Source organism: Poecile atricapillus, chromosome 2 (genome assembly GCF_030490865.1).
Source record: "Poecile atricapillus isolate bPoeAtr1 chromosome 2, bPoeAtr1.hap1, whole genome shotgun sequence".
Taxonomy (NCBI): domain Eukaryota; kingdom Metazoa; phylum Chordata; class Aves; order Passeriformes; family Paridae; genus Poecile; species Poecile atricapillus.
Window position 1 is genome coordinate 50,356,434 of NC_081250.1, and position 22,266 is coordinate 50,378,699.

Consider the following 22,266-nt stretch of genomic DNA (forward strand, 5'->3'; position numbering starts at 1 on the left):
ACTGGCTTGCTCTTCATCTTTCTCTTGCCAGAAATGGGATAAAATGGAGACAGGTTGCCTGCTGGCTAGGATGGAAGGAAATTAATAAAGCTGCATTATTAAAACTAACTATATATAGATAGGCTTTGTTATAAAAGTTGTGTTTTTCTCTTAACAGGGATTTGTGGCAAGGGTTGCTCTCCTTTCCCCCACACACCTGCTTTTCTTTTCCAGCTACACTGTTGCTGGAGAGTGGAAGGAATGCAAAAGAAAGAGTGGAACAGCAAAACCCCAAAGTTATAGCAGAACATACATTAATTTTTTTTAAATATTATTTAAATGTGATTTCAAAGATTTGAGTTTGCCCAGGTACTTTTCTATCAAATTTAGTAAAAAATGGGAATTGCCATTTACTTTCACCTATGAAACTATTAAACTTTTCCTTGATAGGGCTTCGAAATACCATTTCCAAGAATTTTTTTTTCTTATTATTAAATTACCTACAATCAGTACAGGCTCTGCTTTTTTGATCAAGAAACAAAGGAGTTTTTCTTTCATGAATTTTTTGGCCAAATCTATATTTTTTACTATGAAATTAAAAACTAAAATTAGGAGGCCCCTATAGACAGAGAAATTTCTTTCAGTAATGCATTAAAAATAAGTATTCTTATCTCTAAGATAAATGAAGTTCATCATATTTTTGTGACAATTAACTATACTCTCATAAATAACATCCAAAGAATGCTTTGTTTTCCTATGCAGAAACTTATTGAAACTAGAGGATCTGAGTCATTCCTCTATAAGCTTACAGTCTCTTTATTCCCTCAATTTCCAGTTAGCAGCATTGGCATGCATGGCTCAACAACCGAGAATAATTTTTGCCACAACATGCATTGGAGAATTGAATATTGTGTATTCTCATTTAGAAATGATTTTTTGTTTTGTGCATGCCAGTACACATACCTCAAAATATACAGAATATAGATGTCTTATACTCTATAGAACTCAAGGCTATCCATTCTTTTTCAAAAAGATCAGAAAATACTGGTGTGGCTAAAAATAGTTCTTAAAGAAATGCTCTTCTAAAGCAAGAAAAAAAAGACATTTAAAAATCTTCTTTTCATGGTAAAATACAGTGAAATTACCTGAGGCAATTATCCCAGTTCAATAAATTATGTCTTCAACATGGTTTAAATTAATTCATTTAGTTTTATAAGTGTGGCAGGCTAAATGAACAGATAGAGCTGATTACTGCTATTCAGTTGTGTTCTCAACACTGCAGAAGAAAAATGAGACTGTATAATAGCACATTTCTGAACATACAAACAATTAACAATTTACAGGAATCCATAGCTTCTGGGTACAAGAGTAGGGAAAGCAAAGAGCAATGACATTTTGAAAATAATCTCAAAAAACCCACTTTATTCAATGCTGTAAATAACTAGAAAAGTTCCTAAATCTGTATATGGTTTTGTATTTTTTCCAGCTTTTCAAAATAACTTCTTTTTATGTATTTTCTTCTTCATTTACATTTGAACATACATTACTTGAAAAGTAATTTTCCAATGACCAAACCAAACATTTTTCTATGTGAATTTTACCAGCTATTTATATGAACTCTCATACATAATGCTTGCAACTAGTTTCACATTTTAGTGCAGTATAACTTACTTTTATTACAACATAACTAGTAAAGAGACTGCATTACTGACTATATAACTGAGGTAAATGACTTAATCTTCGGAGAGATGAAAACTAGATATTTATCTGTATCATTTAATGGAGCGTAGTAAGTCATAAAAAGAGATATTTAGCAAACTCCTTGATGTTAATTTTATGCTTCCAGTATGATGGTTGGATTAGTGTAATGGCTTCCAGTAGATGGCTGGATCTGCGTTTGCAAAATTTCTTTTTTACTCATCTGATTTTTGCTGTTTTAAAGAAGGTGTATTTAGAAAAAATGGAGTAAACAATATTTTAATGTTAGTGCACACTGAAGTTTAAATCAGACTATAAGATGATTTCCTGATGTTCTCCCTTCACCCTCTTTTCTTTTATCAGATGGAATTATAAGACTTATTTTCTATTAAATCCAGTAGCAAACTTCTGTAACATAATCTGGTGCTCATCAGTCCATACTTTGGACAAACCTTACCTACCATAATGGAGCTTACAGGAAATGCTATATAACCAGAATGCAGAAATTAAAAAAAAAACCTGTTTGAGTTCAGTAAACAATATCATAAAGAATAACATTTATCACTGTATTCTTTCAAACACATTTCTTTCTATAGAATGAGAATAATCTACAATTTTCAATATGTAAATATCCTGCTAAGAAATTTGTATTTTGAGCATATACAATAATTTCATTTCTCTACCTTATGCTCATCATTTAATAGACACTCAAAATTTAAACACTCAAAATCTCAAAAAAATTCAGTGCATGCATGATTTGCAGATTATTTTTATTAAAAGACTATGTTTCTAAGCAATTCAGTTATTTCTTCTCCTTTAGGAATAAGGCTTCATTGCATAAAAAGCAAAATAAAACAAAACAAACCTTCAAAACAGCACTTCCCTACTAAACCAGGCTCTGAAGTTAGAAACCATCACAAAGCAGAACTACAAGATCCTCATCACCAAGTTGTGTCTCCTCCCGTTGTGGACACCTATATTTCAAGAACTTGCAAAATATTGCAGACTCCACTTTGAGAACTTCCTTGCTCTATGTCTCCTTCTGAAAGGCAAGTCTAGAACTTCATCCCTTCAAATATGATACACTGTCTTTTAATTTCCACCCCAAAATTTATCCATAGAGAATTTACAGATGTTGTTTGGTTTGGTATTTTATTTGGAAACTTTTATTTGTTTATCAAAGAGTGTTTGTTTTCTCTTTGGATTTCCATCTTAATACTTGGCAGAGAGCAATCATAACTTTTAGTCTGTAATTTTGTGAGATGAAGCCTCCTGTTGGAAAATATATTTTCCATAGTTCCTCCCTGTAACTCTGCTCCTGTTTGAACTTGTATTGTGCTGAGTGTTCTACAGGAGGTCTTATAAGTGTCTGGTGATTTTGGAGTTCATAAAAATTTTCAGATTTGTTTAATGAAATTATTTTGCTTTATATAGATATATATTTAAGAATAGAATAGAATAGAATAGAATAGAATAGAATAGAATAGAATAGAATAGAATAGAATAGAATCATATTTGCTTAATATAAGTATATTTTTGGTAGTCATTTTGCTGACTACCAAAGAATAGTGGCTCAAAGTCATTCTGAGATTGCTCAACACATTAAAGACCTTCACTAAATTCCCATTCTCCTTCTTTTAATTACTTCCAACCAATGACTTCCTTTGCATACAGAAAATCTTGCTACTGTTTTCAAGAGCACTATTCTGTACTGTAACTTCTGTTGTGTCATTCAAATCATTCAGGTTTCTGTACTGTAACTTCTGTTGTGTCATTCAAATCATTCAGTTTTTTTTTCTAGGCTGAAGCTGGATCATCAGCATGTTTCATGAAGTTATTCCTAATTTTGAGCCAAGGCTGAAGCATTAAACTCTGGATTTTCTCTGGCACTGATCTCTGAGCAACTCTCATCTCCCAGCCAGTCATTAGCCCATCAGTATAAATTGGGAGGCAATTCCATTTGACAGTTCACAACTTTTTTGCAATTCTTCTCTCAAACTCCATCTTCCCTAGGTTAGCTAATAATTTCCATCATTGCAATATGTCAAATATTTTACTGACATCTGGCAAAACAGATCTATCACTTTTCTCCTGTCTGAGACCAGAAGTACTGTGCTCTATCAGAGAAGGCGATCAGGTTAACACTGAACAATCCACTGCTGATGAGCATCTGCTGCATTCTACTCTATCTTGCATTAACTTCAAGGTAACTCCTTATTTTCCTCAAAAATGTAACAAAACTACTAAAGGCAGATTCATAGGTATCTGGTAATCTGGATTTCTCTATTTGTTAAAGTACATCATGTTATGTCATCTCATAAGACAAAATCAGGAGCTTTTTTTAAAATTTATTTGGGTTTTTTGTTGCTGTTTGGTAGGTTTTGTTTGGTGTGGTTTGTTGGGTTTGGTTGGTTGGGTTCTCCTTTTGTATTTGTTTATTTGGAGGTTTTTTTTGGTTTTATGTTTGATTTGTTCCACATGAGGTACAGTGGTCTTAAATGAGCCCAACATACTATTGACAGCAAGAAAGAAAAGAAAGGGAAGACAAAGCAAAGGTATCTCATAATGTTAGTAAAAGCAGGAGAGTGATACCAGACCCATGGAGAAATCCTCACAGCCTATTCAGCAGCAATGAGCACTGGCTGATTTTCCATTGCACAAAAAGTTCTTGGGAACAGGAAGGTTACAAACTGTTAGAAATGTCTGCAGGGGAAGGGCAAAAATGCAATGAGGTTCATTAGTGCTAGAAAGTATTTTCAGAAACAACTCAACATACATCAGGAGCTACTTAAGTATGTTTGGGTCTGCCTGAAGGCAGGAGAATGAGCTCAGAGATCTCTCCAGACACCTTTCTAATCTGGATATTTTCATATTCCAGAAGAAACAGAAAGCATTTCTTTCAATCTCTTTTTTCTCATTATGTGATTATGTTTTCTTAATGTTGTAAATGTGCTATTTATCCTCTGTAAGTCAACAGACCATTGCCTCAGTCTTTTTAGAGGACAATATTCCTCAGGGTAGGGTTATTTAAAACATTAACTAGCTTGCCTAGACATATTGTGCCCAAAGTGTATATAGTATTTGACTCCAATTTTTAGGTTTAGAAATCATTTGAGCAAAAAGAAAAAAAAGTTCTTTTGTGCAGAAAGGCAAATGTTTATACGGCCACATGCAGACTGTTAAAGTCCCTCAGTACTAAAGAACCATCAAAAATCTCACAATTCTCTTCTGTAAAACACAGACCTCTCCTTAATTTCACTGCCTTTTCCTTTCCTGCTTCCCTTTCACACTTCCTATTGCTAGCATAAGTGCAAAATACAGCTTGTGTTTAGATACAAACTAAACCAATGCTCTTTATATATACATGTGCAACAGTCAAGCCAAAAAATCACCAAAACAAAACATTCACCTGTGCAACTACTTCTCCACCTGAGAGGTCAAAAGGAACACACACACACAAAAAAATATTTGACGTGGGCTGCCTGCAAATGTAGTGAAAAGAACTCAAATGCGACAGTGATAATGACAGCATGAGAATTTCTGTTGAGCAGAACAAAATGTTAAAGGCTTTTCACAAAGGAAAATAACCCAGGCTGAATTATGCTTAACATGAAATTCAATCTTTTCCTTCTCATCATCAAATCCCTATCTAATCTTCCTCATGCTCACACCTCACCTCTCATTTCTCTCCCAAATTGCTTCTGTTCTGCTTTTTTGTTCATTTTTCTGTCTCAGAGCTAACCACAATCAGTTTGTTTTGAGTGGTTTTCCAGTATTTTCCCACTAGTTGCCCTTTTTAACACCTCCAAACATATCCTTCAAATCCATATTTTTTATCACCATTTTTTGCAAAGATCTTTCAAAATGCATGCTGCTGTCCTTTTTAGTGTTGTTCTGTTACCATCTACCTTTATTCACATCCAAAAAACGACTATTAAAACATTATAAAAACTTAAAAATTTTTATTCTTCAGGATTGCCTGACTGCTCAAGACCATGATATAAAAGATTACATCTATAAAATAACATACAAGGAAAATAATTTTTTTGAGCAATAAATGCTTTCAGCTTGTAACTTGAATCACTGAAGATATGTTTGTTTACTTTAAAAGACATTCTCTAAACTGGTAACCAAATCATAAAAACATTCTAAACATATGTATCTGTTTGCAGTGATGTTGCTCTTTAATGCAATAGAAGACATTGCACTCATCATGGTAAAAGCATACTGAAAATAAGATAACCCAATTAAGGACACAGTGTTATTGCAGAGTCCTACTTTACCAATATTAGGTTGAAATTAACCATTCCATTGAGAGTCCATGTTTTTAAAACCAGCTGATCTGCCTGTAAGATTATTTCTTGTTTCTTACAAGGTAACAAGCTCTTAAAGTGACCTTGAGATTTTCAGCAACAGGATTTGGAACTCCTACACAAGGCAACACAAAGGGCAGATGGAAGGGACTGTAAAATTAACTTAGATTCACAATAATTCCCAAACTAGTTTAATTTGCTGCTGACTTCTAAGCTAATTGTGCACGCATGCGTATAATCAACAATGGCAGAAGTAAATAAACCTGAACCAAGCGGTATCTGTCCTTTCTTTGTCACTTACAGCAATACAGGGCCTTCATGTTTCTTTGGTGGACACTATCAAACTTGTTCTGTCATGAGATAAAAATAATAAATTCTTGGCATTTTTAAAGACTGTGATTTACAAAGGAAAAATTAATTTTAAAATATACAGTGGCATTTGATAAAGAAAAATTCCTTTATGCCATATTCCCAATAAAGGTTGCGAAACAGTTTTTTGGTGTTATCTTCAGATCTGTAAGGTTCCATGCTAAACTGTTTGCATTAGAATGATTAATGAAGATCTTAATGGATAAGGCACCACAGTTAACATGTTGGGATTAAATGGTCCTCTTGGATTTATACAGTTTTATTCTGTGCACAACAATGTAGAGACTAATTTTCCCTTTCTTTTCTACTATTCTTAATTTTCAGAGCACTTCACAAATTAGTTCCTTACAATCATGTCATGATGGTTCCACTTTAGCAATTGCAGGAGATGGATAAGCCATTTTTCTGTCTTTGTTGTAGACAATTTCCTGTACCTGTATGTTATGAATAACCTAGGCTCAACGGTGTCTTGATGACTGAAAAACTACTTTTATCCAACTCTAAATGTTGCCACTTCTGCTGAAGCGAAGCAGAGAAGGATGAGTCTACAGCAGCAGTTAACAAGAGGGAATTTTACAGCTCTGGAATCCCTTCTGTCAGTTCCTACCAGCTTCATGACCGCAGGAGACCAGCTCTTCCTGGAGTAGAAGCAGGAGGAAATGGTGTATTTAGCAGCTCTTAGGTATTGTCTATATTCTCTGGAGGGGGGCAGGGCAGGGAGTGGGAACATCAGGATGAAGTGGGTGTAATTGGCCAATAGGCTGTGTCTGGTCCAAAAAGCTGCAAGCTAGAGTGTGCTGTGATGATCTTACAGAGGTAGAGGATAAACCCAGAAATTCATAAAATTAACTAATCAGGCTGGATAAAACCAAAAATTTCTGTTGCACAGTTTTAGTCAGAAAACTCAGCCTTACGTCTTCAGCTGCTGTAAATAAGAACATTTGAATCTATCTTAAGCCATTAAATGAGTTCAAACAAAAGGAAGAATAAACTTTTATAAAAGCCAGCTATGAAGTATATATCAGATATTATTTATCTCCTAAGGGTCTGTTTTTAACCTTTTCCACTACCTTGTGAATACCTTTGCCTAGTCATTAACCAGGTTAAGGCTTTTTAGAACAGATGAAAGCTGCTTTGTATAACAGTTATTTTTGGACGTAAAATGTGTTTATTATTTGAACAAACATGCAGGAGTGGCAGTTATTCACTAACCTAGCTGTGCCACGTTGGCACAGTTCAGACCTCTTGGGGATACGAGAATATGTGTTAAGCACTGAGACTCTCCAGAAGAATCTCATGGGTTTTAATTACTAAGTTTCTGAAGAAATTTTTAAGCCTTTCTAGGTATTGCCCTATTCAAAATATGACAGGATTAGTTTTGTACTCGTCTAATCACCTCTCTTTTGCTACTTCAAATAGGTAAAGTAGAACATACTGGCTGGGCTTGAGAACAAACCATAAAATAGATTTTTGGTGTCTTGTTAATTATTATTACTTCTTTCTTCAGCTTTAATTAAATACAGCTCCTGAGATTTTATGATGTCAACTTTATAATCCAAGTTAGATATTTGAAGAAAGTTGCTCTTATTTTTTAGAAGATCATGATTATCAGAGCATGTGGACCAGTGAACAGCCTATATAATACAGAACAGTGACTACAATATTGCCTGCTAATAAACACAACTGATCATGCATTGAATCACCACACAAATAGAGAATTTATAGAGCTGTGTTTTAAATGAGATTTATATTTAAATTTATATTTTGGGGAATAAAGACTGGTAATGAGAAATCTTTATGTTTCTTCCCATAATGTAAAGAATTACTGAGTAATAAAGATGAGTATAATACTGATAGATGATTTTGTATTAAAAGCCTCTTGCTGTGTCAGTTAAACCTGGATGTGGGCTGTCATAGCCTTTGGCTATGATACTTCTTCACTCCTTGGTGCACAAGATAGAGGATCTTATATTTTGAATTACTTGTTTTGTTTGTCTGCCTCTTAATAAGGGACAACAATGATCTCAAAAATGTTGATCTTCAAATAGGTGACAAAAGTTTTGCTGCATCATATGCAAAAAGCACAACCCATTAAATATCTCTTGCTTGGTAAATGCAGAGCATATGAATCACCTTGATGATTGTGAAGCTATCAGATGCCATCAACTACTATTGATACAAGAACAGTCTTGGCTAAGCATCCTAATTTACCAATCTGGCATCCATCTGACTACATGATGAGATGGAGTTGTATTTGTAACTGGTAGGTTTTGAGTTGAACATATTGAAATTACTATGGCATTGTAGTATAAAAAAAACTTGAAATAAAGCATGATTTGGTACTACCAAAGTGATGCTGATCCTACGAAGTGCACAGTGCCTTAATGACTTTGCTTAAAAATACTAAACAATAGTGGTAGTATCAAAAAAAAATCACTACAACAAATGGCCTTATTACTTTTACTAACTTTTGACTTTGATTTGATTAATGTAAACCACATTTTAAAAAATATTATCATTATTATTATTTTACTCTTTGCTGTCATTACTATTGGGAATCTGGCTACTTTCTTCACTGTGACAGAGACAACCTGGAAGATTCCCTCAGGAACCATTTATCTTACAAATACTAATTTGATGATAAAGTTAAGACAAGACCAAATATCTTGACAGAAACTCTGGATCTTGCATAACCATTCAGATTATAAACAATTCCAGTGGATTTTTCTAGTAACCATGCAACCAGAGGAGTCTGCTCTGTAAGCGTTGCAGAAAACACCTTCTGTCTGAGCAGTAAAGGTTTTCCCCTTCAAAACAAAAACATAATTTTGGCAGTAAAGCACAATCTATGCAATAAAACAAATGTGGAATGGAAGCAAATGTGAATTTTTTCTGAGGCACTTATCAATGACAACTGGTAAAAATGCCAGTTTCATTATTAAATCTCTAGCAGAACACATAAGTCAAGGACACTAATTTCTCCTGCCTCTGAGAGAAATTCAGACCTTTCTTATTTCTTGGTAAGCAAAAACAAACTAACTTTAGTTATCCTACTCTACTACAGAGGAAGAGCTGAGGTCAGCATGCTTTTCTTGCAGTACATCCTTGCCAACTCCTAGTTTGCTCAATACTGGCAAGGACATATAGACTAGGTTCTCTGAGTCATTAATCTAAATTTGACTTGGATCAATCATGAATGAATCAGATGTAGACAGCATTCACACATTATTTACTTCATACAGAACACTCTCCCTGAGCTGACCCATAGAGTCACCAAGCTTAATTATATTTCATCATTGGTTAGAGGCAATGTAATGTGCATATTTACTCAGAACCCTTTCCCCCGTCTCTATTCCCATTTCTCAGCTTTTTGCTTTGCAAGATTTTTGGATCAGAAAAAAGGGTTTAATTTATATTTGCACAGCATGTTATCACGATGGAGTTTCCTCCTCCCTATCATTGCAGTCATCATGAACAACAATCGCAATAAAGAGTAACACAAAAATGAGTTATCTTTTTGCACTGTTCTATTCTCCTCCAAATTAACATAGAGCATATGCTAAAATCTACACAATCTGCTTTTTTTCCTGTAATCTGGCAATTCTGCCATCTACCAGAAACAGCAATATGTTCAGCTAAAATATCATGTATAAAACATGAAGCATATAGGTTAAAATGACTTATTCCCCTGTCTTTTATCTATGTTCTTAGTGCACATCAGTGTTTTATTCTTTTATACAACCCCTAAAACATTTTATAAATTGCAATATAATGAGTGTTGTAGTCTAAAGACATGAAAAGCAAGGATGTGCCAATGAATTTACAGCTCTGCTGCAGTGCGGTCACAGCTCTGTGATAAATATACTAATACAGTGCTCTACTCACAACCTATTATTCAATTCATTTCCAATTTGCTGAAAACAGATATGTACTGTAAGTAATAAACAATTCATTTATTTCCTTGAACTTGTGCAATGAACTGCTTTGGAGCCAGGAGGCTCCCTGTTGAAGTAATAAGTAGGTGTGAGTGTACTCATATAGGCGCATTTCTGTTCTCACACCTACATTCAATATGCATAAACATATACACATGCTTTTTTCCAAGAATGATGACAATTTCAAGCTTCTGTAAATGGAAGTCCTTTCAAGAAAACAATTCATGTGTAGAGCAAAATTTTTTTTAAGGAAAATGTAACTGAGGATACTACAGTTCTAATAACATGTACTTGACAGTAAAAAATGTAATGACACGACCCTGGTATGCCTAATTTTAGTTACAAATAGCTCATTGATGGGATTCTATTATTCTACCAAAATAGGCTTGTGATTGTCCTATAGAACAATTGATAGACTGTAATTTGGAGTATTTTAGAGGGCCCTGATTCTGTTTTTCTGCATTTCAAGAACTGCAATTTGGGAACCATAGTTCAGGGTCTGTCAGTATTTCAGTTTATTATAAGCTTTGATTTCTCAAGGGTTTCTATTTCTGTTACAAATTTTACTCCAGTAATACAGCAAACAAAGCATAAGCTAGAATGGGAAAAAAAAAATAGTAGCATACTGCCAGCATTGGTTCTGAGTAGCTCACGCACTTAGTATTCCAGGAGAGTAAGGACAGGCTGGTAGTTTTAGAGGTTTTTTCTTTAAATAGAAGAGGAAAATAAGGAAGAAAACCCTACACAATATTTTGCTTTTGCTTTCCAGACATTTTGTGATTAAATCTTTGACACTTCTTGAAACAGATTCTTCAGAGGAAAGGGCCATATTTGATTAATATCTCAACTTGAGAAATGTTGGAAAACATGTTGAAGTTCTTGAAACATATCATTTGACATGTTCAAAATGAAGAGTGTCTTTTTTAGTTTAAAATAATTTTTCATTTTTAAATGTGATGTAAAATATACTATATGGATGGGACTGTGCCAGGCCAAGTAATAATACCTTCCAACCCTCTGTTTCAAATTGAAAGTATACTTCCAAATGTTTTCCTGTGGGAAAAATGGGTTAGGAGCCATTGAGTGGGGCAGTATGCAAGAAAACTACTGAAAGAACCTCTGCAACTTTGACAGCTGCACTGACAGCTGAACTGGGAATAAAAAGTTAGCCTGAAACTCAGCAGATCTGATATGGGAGCAATCTAAACTGGTTGTGCACCATTGGCTGCATCAACTCTAAGAAAGGAATTTAAACTGAAAAATGAAAAGCAGATACCGAGAGACACTGTAGAAAGTGAGGTAGAAGAAAAAAAAAATGTGAAAAAAGGTGTTTAAACACAAGTGTGAGCACTATTGGGGGAAGTATTTCAAACTACTTGAAAAACAGAATTTGGAGAGCTGCTTAAAACAAGAAAATAAGGAAGCAACACAGACTCCAAGGACAGGAAAGAGATGAACTGCTGTAACCTCAAGTGCCAATAAAATTACTTTTTTGGGAAGCATGAAACAATATAATAAACTCATCATGTCAAGATACTCGTACTTGAGTACAGGCACTGAAAAACATCTAATTCTCTCTCTTTTTGATGCTTATTTTCTTTAAATGCAAGGTATTTAGGCTGATTCATGGAAATCTGATAAGGCCTTCTATTTACCTTATAGCCAATGGGATGTGGTGTCATATGTACAAAAGAAGAATGCTACCATGGCCAGTGCTGCAAAAATGATATATCTTTTAATTGTTTAACTATTTCAAAATGCCAGCTATATGATACACATTGTTCTTCTAAAACTTTGTGTTTAGTTAGTGCTTGTCCCTTAACTTCAACATATTAAAAGCATGTCAAAAATTCTGACTGCTTCATCTCCCTGGTATATGAGAGATTGGAAAGAAATGCTGAAGCAGCTTCTTCCTCTGGTCAAGTCTTTTCTTACTGAATATTGCTGACATCGAGAGCTTTAAAGCTTTTCCCTGTTTTTTGGAAGATCTGCATTTAGCAGATAGTGTTAGAGTGATTGATGCAGAGAAGGGGTATCCCAGATGTTCAGTCATGATTAAGGTGATCTGTACTTACAAAATAATAAATATGGTGAGCTGTAACAAAAAGTCGCAGTTGCACTAACCTCTGGTCAGGAACCACAGGCAAGGACACAACTCCTTTATCCCCACTTTGCCTACAATACCAGCCAAATTGGTATGCTACCTTAAGTCTGCTTTACCTTCAGATACACATCTCTTCTTTCTACCTCTCACTGCTATGAATATTTCTGGTCAGAAAAAGAATCTTGAATAATATGATAAAAACCTCTATGGAGCCCAAAATTTTATAATGTCATTGAATATTTGCATTTACAGGGTATCAAATGCAGATTATACTCATATCAGATATGCATAATTTACTTATGTCCTTGCAGTGAAGGAATAAACCTTACAGTGCTAATGCTTAGGTTGTGGCCTGTGTACTAATGCTCTGCTCTAGTTAGGAAAAATGTTTCTGGATCATGAAATAAAGCAAAACCCATGAATCGGCACTTACAAATCTGATCTGGAGAAATTAAACTAGAGTTTATGTAAATTGGTCCAACAGGAATAAGTCAATAAAACTTCGGGAGACTCATGTGGAATCCACAGTCACCCTGTAAAGCATTTCCAGAAGAGACAGGTTCCCTGGTAGGTGTCTGTGGATCCTGTTTTTTGGAAAGAAGGACCTGAATCCTACTCTGCAAAGCAAAGCTAAAAAGACAAATAGGGAAAACATCTGTTTGTAAATTTGTTTGTTTTTTTAAAGATAACTCAGAAAACAGTCCAAAGCAAAAGGAAATGTTCCAACTTTGAAAAAAAGTAATTATTATTATCTTCCTTGTAACAATTGTATGTTTCATGTATTGTATTTTATGGGAAGATATTTTTTTCTCTCCAGTGTTCAGATGTGGAGCACTGGAATCAAGGCTATACACAGTAATTGTATACACTGACACAGTGAAGACATTTTTTATAGTTTATCATGTAAAATTATGAAATTAAATATATTTAAAATAGCATCAGATTAATTAAGATCTGCTAAATAGTCTGTACTTAATTCTTAGACTTCCATAAAACTTGCTTTTGGTGGATGGCTCTTCACCTTAGAAATCAGGGATTTGGCCAAGCTCTGTAAACCAAGTTAAGAAGAATTTGTCATAGTTTAATACAGCCCAGCATCCCTGGATAAGAAATTTACAGCTTCAGCTCAGAAATACAGTAAACTAAGATTTAATGACTTAATATATTTATTTCTCTAATACTTCAAAAGCAAAAATAAGGCGCAATGGAAAGTGAACCAGATGTGAAAGTGGTAGCCTGAGTGAGTTTTTCTTCCAGTGTATCAGATGCCATATCAAACTTGCCAAAAAATACAATCACATTCTCAAAATACTATTAGTGATAGTTTCAATTAACTTATTAGAATAACTTAAAAGACTTAGTGACTTTTCCCCTAAAAATGGAAAGACACTTAAAAGTCTTAGCTGTTTATTTGGGAACAGTGATTTCCTTCTTAATACTTTAAATATACAATGTGTTTCTTCAAGTTATATGAAAAATGAATAATTGTTCTCTCATTTATAGAGTATTTATAGTAGCATTTAATGGCAACAGGGTCAAACTAAAATTGGCAATGAGCCTAGAAAACTTGGAGAACATATTTCTACTACTCTTGATGGTGTGTAAAGTGTAATAATTGATGTCTTATTAAGAATTAAAAAATGGCATGGGAATTATCCAAAAAGGGAGAAAATTCAAGATTGCAAGATGTGTGTTTCTTTTACTGAGGAATACTATTGCATATGTTCTCAATAGAATGTGTTACACTGTGACTGTGCTACTTGATTCATTCAGAGATATTTTCCCAGACAAATGTGGAAGAATATGTTTAACTATGTAGTAAGAAGGAATTTTGTATTATTTAGGCCTTGACAAAATTTCACCTGTATGAAGTTACTGCACAAATACCAAGTCAATGTATGTCTGATAAACAAAAAAATAGATGCATTTAGAAATTATGCCATTATATGAAAACACCATTCTTTGTCTTTCCATTTCATATATAGATGCATAGGTAAGACTTAAAGTGTGAAGGTTTGGTATAGAATAAATGCAATGTAATCCACAGAATGTTTTTGGTTCTTCATGAGGGCTTGTAGGGCCACTATTCAGTTAATTTGAAAGCCCTTAAGTACGTGCCCTGGATTTACTGGATTTACAATTTACATTGTGCTAAAAAAATAAGGGTCAAGATATCTTCCAAAAAAGTCAGAGTTTACCCTAAATTTAGCTCATCTTTCACTGATCTTCTTCCTCTTTTCCTTTATACTTTTCAGTTTGGGAGAAAGATGGGTGCAAATTCTTTCCTTCAAACCAGAAAGTGTTACTGGACACACAGATTCCCTGTCTCATTTTGAGCTCTTAAGTGGTAACAGGATGCAATGGATGTAGCTTCCTTTCACTTGTCTTTTTGTGCAATATGGTCTCTGTGAAAAATTTCTATTTAGTGACAGCATAGAATTAGGATAACCTTACTGGTGTTATTTGATAACAAACACATTTTAAAAAATGTGCAGCTCTTATCCTTTGCCCCTGAAATGGCTTTAATTCCATGTTTTAAAATGTTTATTTTGACAATGGGGTTTAAATCTTGATACTTTACAGACTGTAAGAATCAACACCAGCAGGACTACAGAAGTGGAAATGAACTATGTCAATCATCTTTTCCACCAAAGAAAACCTATCTTGTAACTACAATGCTGGGCTCCTGATTTTAGAGCATGATATTCTAGCAGAGCCCAGGTTAGTCTGATTCTCTGGTGAGCCACTTTCTATCATACTAAGGGACTTAGCAGTTTTTGTCCTCACAGCACTGTCAAACATATAAAAGCTAAACCTTCACAATATGTTACAGATCAGAAGAGATAAATCAGCTACCAAAATCTGCTTGAAGTTTTGAAGCTACTCAAAAAGATCTTTATAGTGAGTCACCAGTCTTGCAAAGATAGGTCACATTTAAATTATGAACTAATGCATTATTTATGTTGGAGAGATTGCAACTCAGAAACCACTGTTATAAACAAGAGAAAGGTCTATGCAAGAGCAGTGAAATTATACTGCAATTTGCTCAGCTGCAAAGATAAATTATTTCTAAGCAATATATATTATAAATAGGAGTGCTATACAAATAAGCTGTCCATGAATTATAGTGGAAGAGGACAAAATGCTACCAATTCCTGTGCAAAACTGGGTGTGGTTTACAAGATAACGACAGTCCTCACAGACAGAGGAATACATGGTTCCCAGTGAGCTACAAACAATCAAAACCAGAAGCTCAGAAAAAAAACCCTTTTTCCTAGAATTCTAGAAAAAGTCATAAAGTCATCAAACAATATTAGGTGTTATCTGCCTTAAATTAAAAATTTGTGATGTAGGAAAAGGAAGTTTGTCACACAAGAGAAAGAGTAAGAATATTAGTGAATATGTGATCTAGAAATAGACAGATAAAGAGAATTCTGTTCTTAGAGAACTTTCTTATCTCACCTGCTGCAAGGTTGCTGTTCCCCAGGCTGAACAGTCCCAGCTTTCTCAGAATGTCCTCACGGGAGAGATGTTCCAGTCCCTTAATCACATTAGTGATGGTTTTTCTGGACTCTCTCCAGTATGCCCATTTTTCTGTCTCTTGTACTGGGAACTAAAAATGGACACAGCCCCCCAGTTGTGGCTTCACTAAGGTTGAATTGAGGGCCAGGATCACATCCCTATCCTTCTGGCGATGCTTTTCCTAATGCACCCCAGGACACCTCTGGCTTACTTTGCCACAAGCATACATTGCTGATTGATGGTCTCCTTGGTATGAACTAGCACCACCAGAGCCTTTCCTGCCAAGCTGCTTTCCAGCTGCTCAGCCTCCAGCTTGTACTTGTGCAAGGGATAATTTACCCTGGGTTCAGGACTTTTCATTTGTCTTTGTTGAACTTCATGAGGATCCTGCCAGCCCCTTTCTCCAGCCTTCTCATGTTCCTCCTGATGTCAGTAGAACACTGATGTATCATGTACCACAACTCTCATGTCACAACTCTTCCTGGTCATGTATCATCTGCAAAGTTTCTCAGGGTGCACTTTGTTCCAGCATCCAGGTCATTAAGGAAAATCTTATACAGTATTGGCCTCATTATTGATACCTGGGGTATCAATCAAGTCTCACTAGCCACTTGCCTTCAACTGGACTTTGTGCCACTGATCACCACAACTGGGCCCAGCCCTTGAATTGGTTTTCAACCAGCCTCACTATCCACTTACCAAATGCACTTTTTCAGCTGCTCTGTGAGGGTGACATGGGAGACAGTGTTAAATGCTTTATTGAAGGCAAGGGGAAGCACATCCAGGGCCCCCACCCCCTTGTCCACCAAGCCAATTACCTCATTGCAGAAGGCTTTAGGTTGATTATGCATGAATTTCTCTTCATAAATCTGTGCTGACAACCCCAAATAAATCTTGTGTTCTTCCCATGCTTAGAAATGGTTCCTTCCTCTGCAGTGGGATGAGGCCCACCAGCCTGTATTTCCATGCATTTTTTTCTTGTCTTGAAGACAGGAAAGGAATTTGCCCTCTTCCAGTATTGTGGAACATCTCCCAGTTGCCACAACATTTAAAAAGTGATTGATGCTGGCCTTGCAAAAGTATCAGTCCATTCACTCAGCATTTGTGGGAACAAACCCATCAGGCTCCATGGACTTAAGTATATCCATCTTGTTGGAAGTGCTTCCTAAACCTGGTCTTCCTCCGCAAAGAGCAAGTCTTGCTTGTTCCAGGTCACTGGTCTGAGGGGCCTCAGGCCCCTGAAGCTCAGTTTTACTGGCCAAGAATTAGGTGAAAAGGTGTTCAGTACCTCAGCCTGTTCCAAGTTACTTGTCTCTCATTTTCCTGCCCCATTCAGCAGTAGACCTACATCTTTCTTAGTCTTTCTTTTGCTGTTTAGGTACTTTATCCCCCTTGCTGTTTATTTCCACAAATAAATCTACGTATGATTTTTAAAACTTACTAAGACCTGTAATTACTTTCCTCCTAGGCTGGAAAATAAATTTTTTCTTTACTTTTAAATCCTGGTAGACACTCAGGAGAGGGTCTTCCATGTCAAGAAAATTTGTGAGCCTTTTGCAATGAACGGGCCTCATGTGAAGCAGGATTCCTTCATAGATTAGAAGTATGGTAGTAGGGTCATAAAAGGTTAGTATTTGATAATCCTGGGGTTACCCAACAGAGGAACGTGAGTTAGCATCAATGCTCTCAGTGGGATTTAATTGAATGAAAATGATGTAGCATGTTCTGTCAAGTTCTGACTGCATAGTAAAGCCCAGAACGCATGGTTAATTTTACCTGGAAACAAAACTACAGATAAAGAACTAAAAGTACAAAAAATGCTTCAGATGACTGAAATGCACATGGGGAAATAAGAATGATAGGTAAGAGTTACTGAAGTTAGGACACATAGCTTCATTATGCTATCCTCATAAAAAAATACAGCAAGATCATTAGCAGCCAGCAGGGATAAGTATCTCAGTTTTATTACTCACAAGAAACACTCAAAATATGTGAACATATGCTTTAAAATGTCAGTTCCTCATTCTGACCTCTTCTAGGGCTGTCATAATTTGTTACTCTTATGTCCTAATACATTTTAATTTCTGCCATCTTCTGGAAGCTTCCTACAGCACAACACTTCCAACAAAATCATGAAGTGTAGATGGTGTCAAAGCATCTCACATCGACTCCAAAATATGCTGTTCTAATGAAATTTAGGACTGTTTCATAATGCATAAACATGGGTTTTATCTCCATCTTACCACTTTGAACAGGATTAGGAGCCATAGGATGGCCACTGGCCATTCTGGTGCGGCTGCTGCAGGAACCTTATGCTGTGGGGCTCTTCAAGAAGGGACCCTGGGTGCAAGTGTACAAACCAAGCGTTTAAAATGTCTCCATTTCCCACTGTTGTCTAAGGTGTGCCAATGCTGCACTTTAAACATGGCCTCCTCTGTCATGGCATTTAACCAACAAACCAGAATTCCTCTCTTGTGTGAGACATGCATCCCACTGCAATACAGCTCTTTGAGGTGGTCAGCTGGCATTTACCTCACCATGGCAGCATGCTGGAGCGAGCTGACAGGCATGGTGCACTGGCAGGGCAAAGGAGGGCTTGGAGGAACAGAGCAGTGATGAACAGCTGTGACACCAAGCACCCGGCTCATCTTGCAGACTCTGATCACAAGTGGAGCCTGCAATAAGATCTGTACCTTATGTTTTCCAGATGCTGGCTGAGCAAACACTTCCTGAGTACACCTGAAAGGGAGAGCTGCTGCTTCTTTTCAGTTCCAGTATATAACATTCACATATAACCTAATTTTTATTCTAACAGTAGAGTTTTAAATAGAAAAATCTGCAGCTAAAAGGGGCAACATTGTTGTATAAGCCTAAAAGGTTAAATTCACCTTTGAGAAATTAGTAGATTAATAGAATTAGTCTATCCAGAATAACCTTTTTTTGCCACCTCCCTCTTCCTTTGCCCTCCCCTGCCATTTTTTACATTTACATCTTGGTACACTACAGATATGGCTAGCTTTTTAATAGCAATATATAAACCTAGTTCACCAAGTTATCTCTTACAGTAAGGCAGAGCCATTTTTTGTGCATAGCAATAAGAATAGTTAAAAAAAAAATCAGGTCTCTTTTTTCCTCTCTTCAGTGAAGAAAGAAAGAGCTCACTTGGATACCCTCTGCTTTGAAGAAAGATTGAGACTTACATTAGAGCACACCACACAGAATATGTTGACAGAGATAGATGAGTATCCTAAGACCACATCACACTATGAGCATTTTCAGTTTACCACAACCCCTTTGCAACTTTTGCTAGATGTAAGATAAGAGATTAGGATGGAAGGTTGAGAGTTAGTACAGAACTTGAAAAATATAAAAATTTACTAAAGGATTCTGCATTAAGTGTCCATCATATGTAACTGCAGTACATTTTTATCTTTGAATTAATTTATAGCCTTTCTAAAGAAGCAAGAAGCTGAATAGACATCATGCCTATAATTACCTTAAACAAGTGAGATCATGCTAAGTGCTTTACTTAGTGGGGAAAATGAAACTGCCTCCTTTTTTTTTAACTGTAAAGCAAACCATTATGTGGTGGGGCTTTTTCAGGGATATCTTAAAACTGTACCATATAAAAGACCCCATACAGAGGAATAACCTCAAATAACTTCTCTCCTGGAGGCTGATGAGATCAGACAGACTAAAGAACCAAAAGGAAAATCAGCCTGACAGGGCTTGGTACTGTCTTAGCAGTGCTGCAGGAAGAGGAGGCAAACAACTGATCCTGATACAGACTCAGGTGAGGTGAAAAGCCACCTCTACCTGCAAGGGATTTTCTGCAGGGTGAAACTGGGCAGGCAAGCTCTAAGTATACACACATGAATCCTTCACCTCGCCCCAGCTCTAGGAAGCCAGCTAGCCAGCTAGCATAGCTCTTGTGGATGCCCCATTTCTCTCATCATGAAGGATTTCTCTTCTTCTTTGGTGGAAGGATAGTGGTTAGATCCAAATGGATTTGGATGGTACTGCAGGAACCAATACCAGGACAACAGATGGCACTACCTCTAGGTAAACTTCACGCTCTTTCATTTAAATCTTCAGAGTGTTGGTTGGAAGTTGCTTCCTACCATGTAACAGCTGGACCTCTGCCTCTTGAGAAAATTTGCAGCAAAATTTTGAGGCCAGCACTAATGAAAATAAATATCTTCCATTTTAGAGAACAGGATCGCTTCTTCAGCCTAAGAGTTTTCTCAGTGATGTTTCCTGTCAGCCTCCTGTTTAATGACCAAATGAATAAGGGATAATGCAAAACAATTACTTTTATCTTCTCTTATACAGTCCCTGACTTCCCCAGATTTCAGCAGACGTACAGAAGCTAAGAGATGAAACTTAAGAAGAAACAAACAAAAAATTGTCTTCATATGAAAAAAAAACATTTGAAGTTTTTAAGGAAAAACTGCGGAATTCTGTTGGCAACCTAGGAAACCTCCTTATGAGTGAAGGTCACATGCTCAGTGCGATGACTAAAGCACTGTTCTCCCGAAGTTTGAAACTACATGAGTCCTAGCTTTAATTGATATCTCTGATTTATGCCTGGATGGCCCACTTTTCATTTAATATTAAACCACGCAAACAATTTGCTATTTCTCTGCAATAGAACTAACTTCAACATGCTGTCAAGTGGATTTGCTGGAAAATTATAAGTAGGATTTGCATAGAATGGAAGAACTTGTTTTGTAAGTGGGAGAAGTTTTCTAGTGCTAAAAAGCATCTGAAAGAATCACACTACACAGTAAAGGGCAACAAAACAGTTATTCCTTTGGAAAGTTGTCGTGGAAAACTTCCTGTAGGAAACAGCTCAGTGTTCAAAAGCAGACAAAAAAGGGAAGAAAAAATGCTAAGATTATTATAGAATGAAGTAAGAATCAAAGATTTTGAAAGTAGCAGTTCTCTACACACTGCAGATATGCATGTTGCCTCATTTTTGGATACAGCACATTTCTTCCTATCTCATGTCAAAGAATAAGAGGTTAACATGGTCCTGGAAGAGGACATCCAAGGGCTAGTAAAATACAAGCTGTTAACTGTGTGATAAACTGGTGCCAGGAATGAGTAGGCATTGTTCTTGCAGTACAGAGGTAAAATTATTTCAATGCCACCACCAGGTAGCAGGGCCAAAATGAAAGGAAGTCCTTCTTTGTGTTTTTCCACTAGAGAGATCACTACCTTTGGTATTTAGGGCAAGACAGGGGAATATATTGCAGAAGGGAGTTCAAAACAAAGAGTAGAAAACTACAGGAAAGACAAATGTGACTGCACCCTCTCAGTCAAGAATTTCTCAAACTACTGATGTTTGGAAAGCAGACCAAGAAAATATTATCCTGCACTTAACCTGTTCGTGAATGTTTTCCCTAGGCATCTGATGGATGCCATGAAACCTGAGGACTGATGCAGTTCTTATCTGTTTCTGGTGGTGCCTTTTTTGGAAAGCTATTGCCAGGGAACAGCAAGAATGAGCTGCTGTGTAAGAGAAGAGTTCCTGGGAATCAAGGCAGGCAGGGCATGAAACTCACTGATAAGCCCCACAATACCAAGCAAGATGAGCCATGACCATCTGCTGCTCTGCACCACCAGCCAACCGGGCAATAAGGCAGGTAGCATATCAAGCCAGAAGATGAAATCAGTGGGTCAGGGCTTGAATTAGTGAGGCACATTGCCAGAAACTGGCCAAGCTGCAGTGTAGCTCAAAGATGAGAGGAGAAGCCTGGAAACAGAGAGGTGGAGAAGCCATTGCTTCCCACAGCTCTTTCTTACAATGCTCTCCACCCACCTCTCTGGTACAAGGACAGGCAGCTGCACTGAAAACTGACCCTGAGCCCAGGCAACCAAACCACTAAGGCCAGCGACAGGTGAGAGGCTGCGCTTGACCCTGATACTTGTTTGTACTGGGCTTTGCTTCCTCCACCAATAAATTGACTGTGCTATATAAGCTTTCTGGTGCTTCTCAAAACATAGAAAAAATAACTTATTTTTAAGGATTGAACTCCATTTACCTAAGAATTAGACTTCCTTGTATTCAGTTCACACATTTCTGCTCTTCTCTCATTATAACACTGGTTTCAGTAGAACTTTTCACTTCATTTAGAAAGAGAACGCTATGATAGTGGCTGATGTGTTTCCTTTTATCACTTGTAACCTATTATTACAATCTTCTATACTGTTGGTTGGCATAACCTTTGAAACACATTTCTTACAGAAAATTGCCAGAATTCAGTGTAACAAAATTTAGGTCACAATATATGACATTTTTCATTGGTCAAACATATAGTTAATTGCTAGTTCAATTCAAGAA

At 36.3% G+C, this 22,266-nt stretch overlaps 1 protein-coding gene across 1 annotated transcript in view; it reads right to left on the reverse strand.

The window, feature by feature from the left end:
* Window positions 1-22,266, reverse strand: part of CNTNAP2 (contactin associated protein 2) — a 1,026,949-nt gene that overhangs the window by 350,623 nt on the left and 654,060 nt on the right. The gene's annotated exons all lie outside the window — the stretch shown is intronic.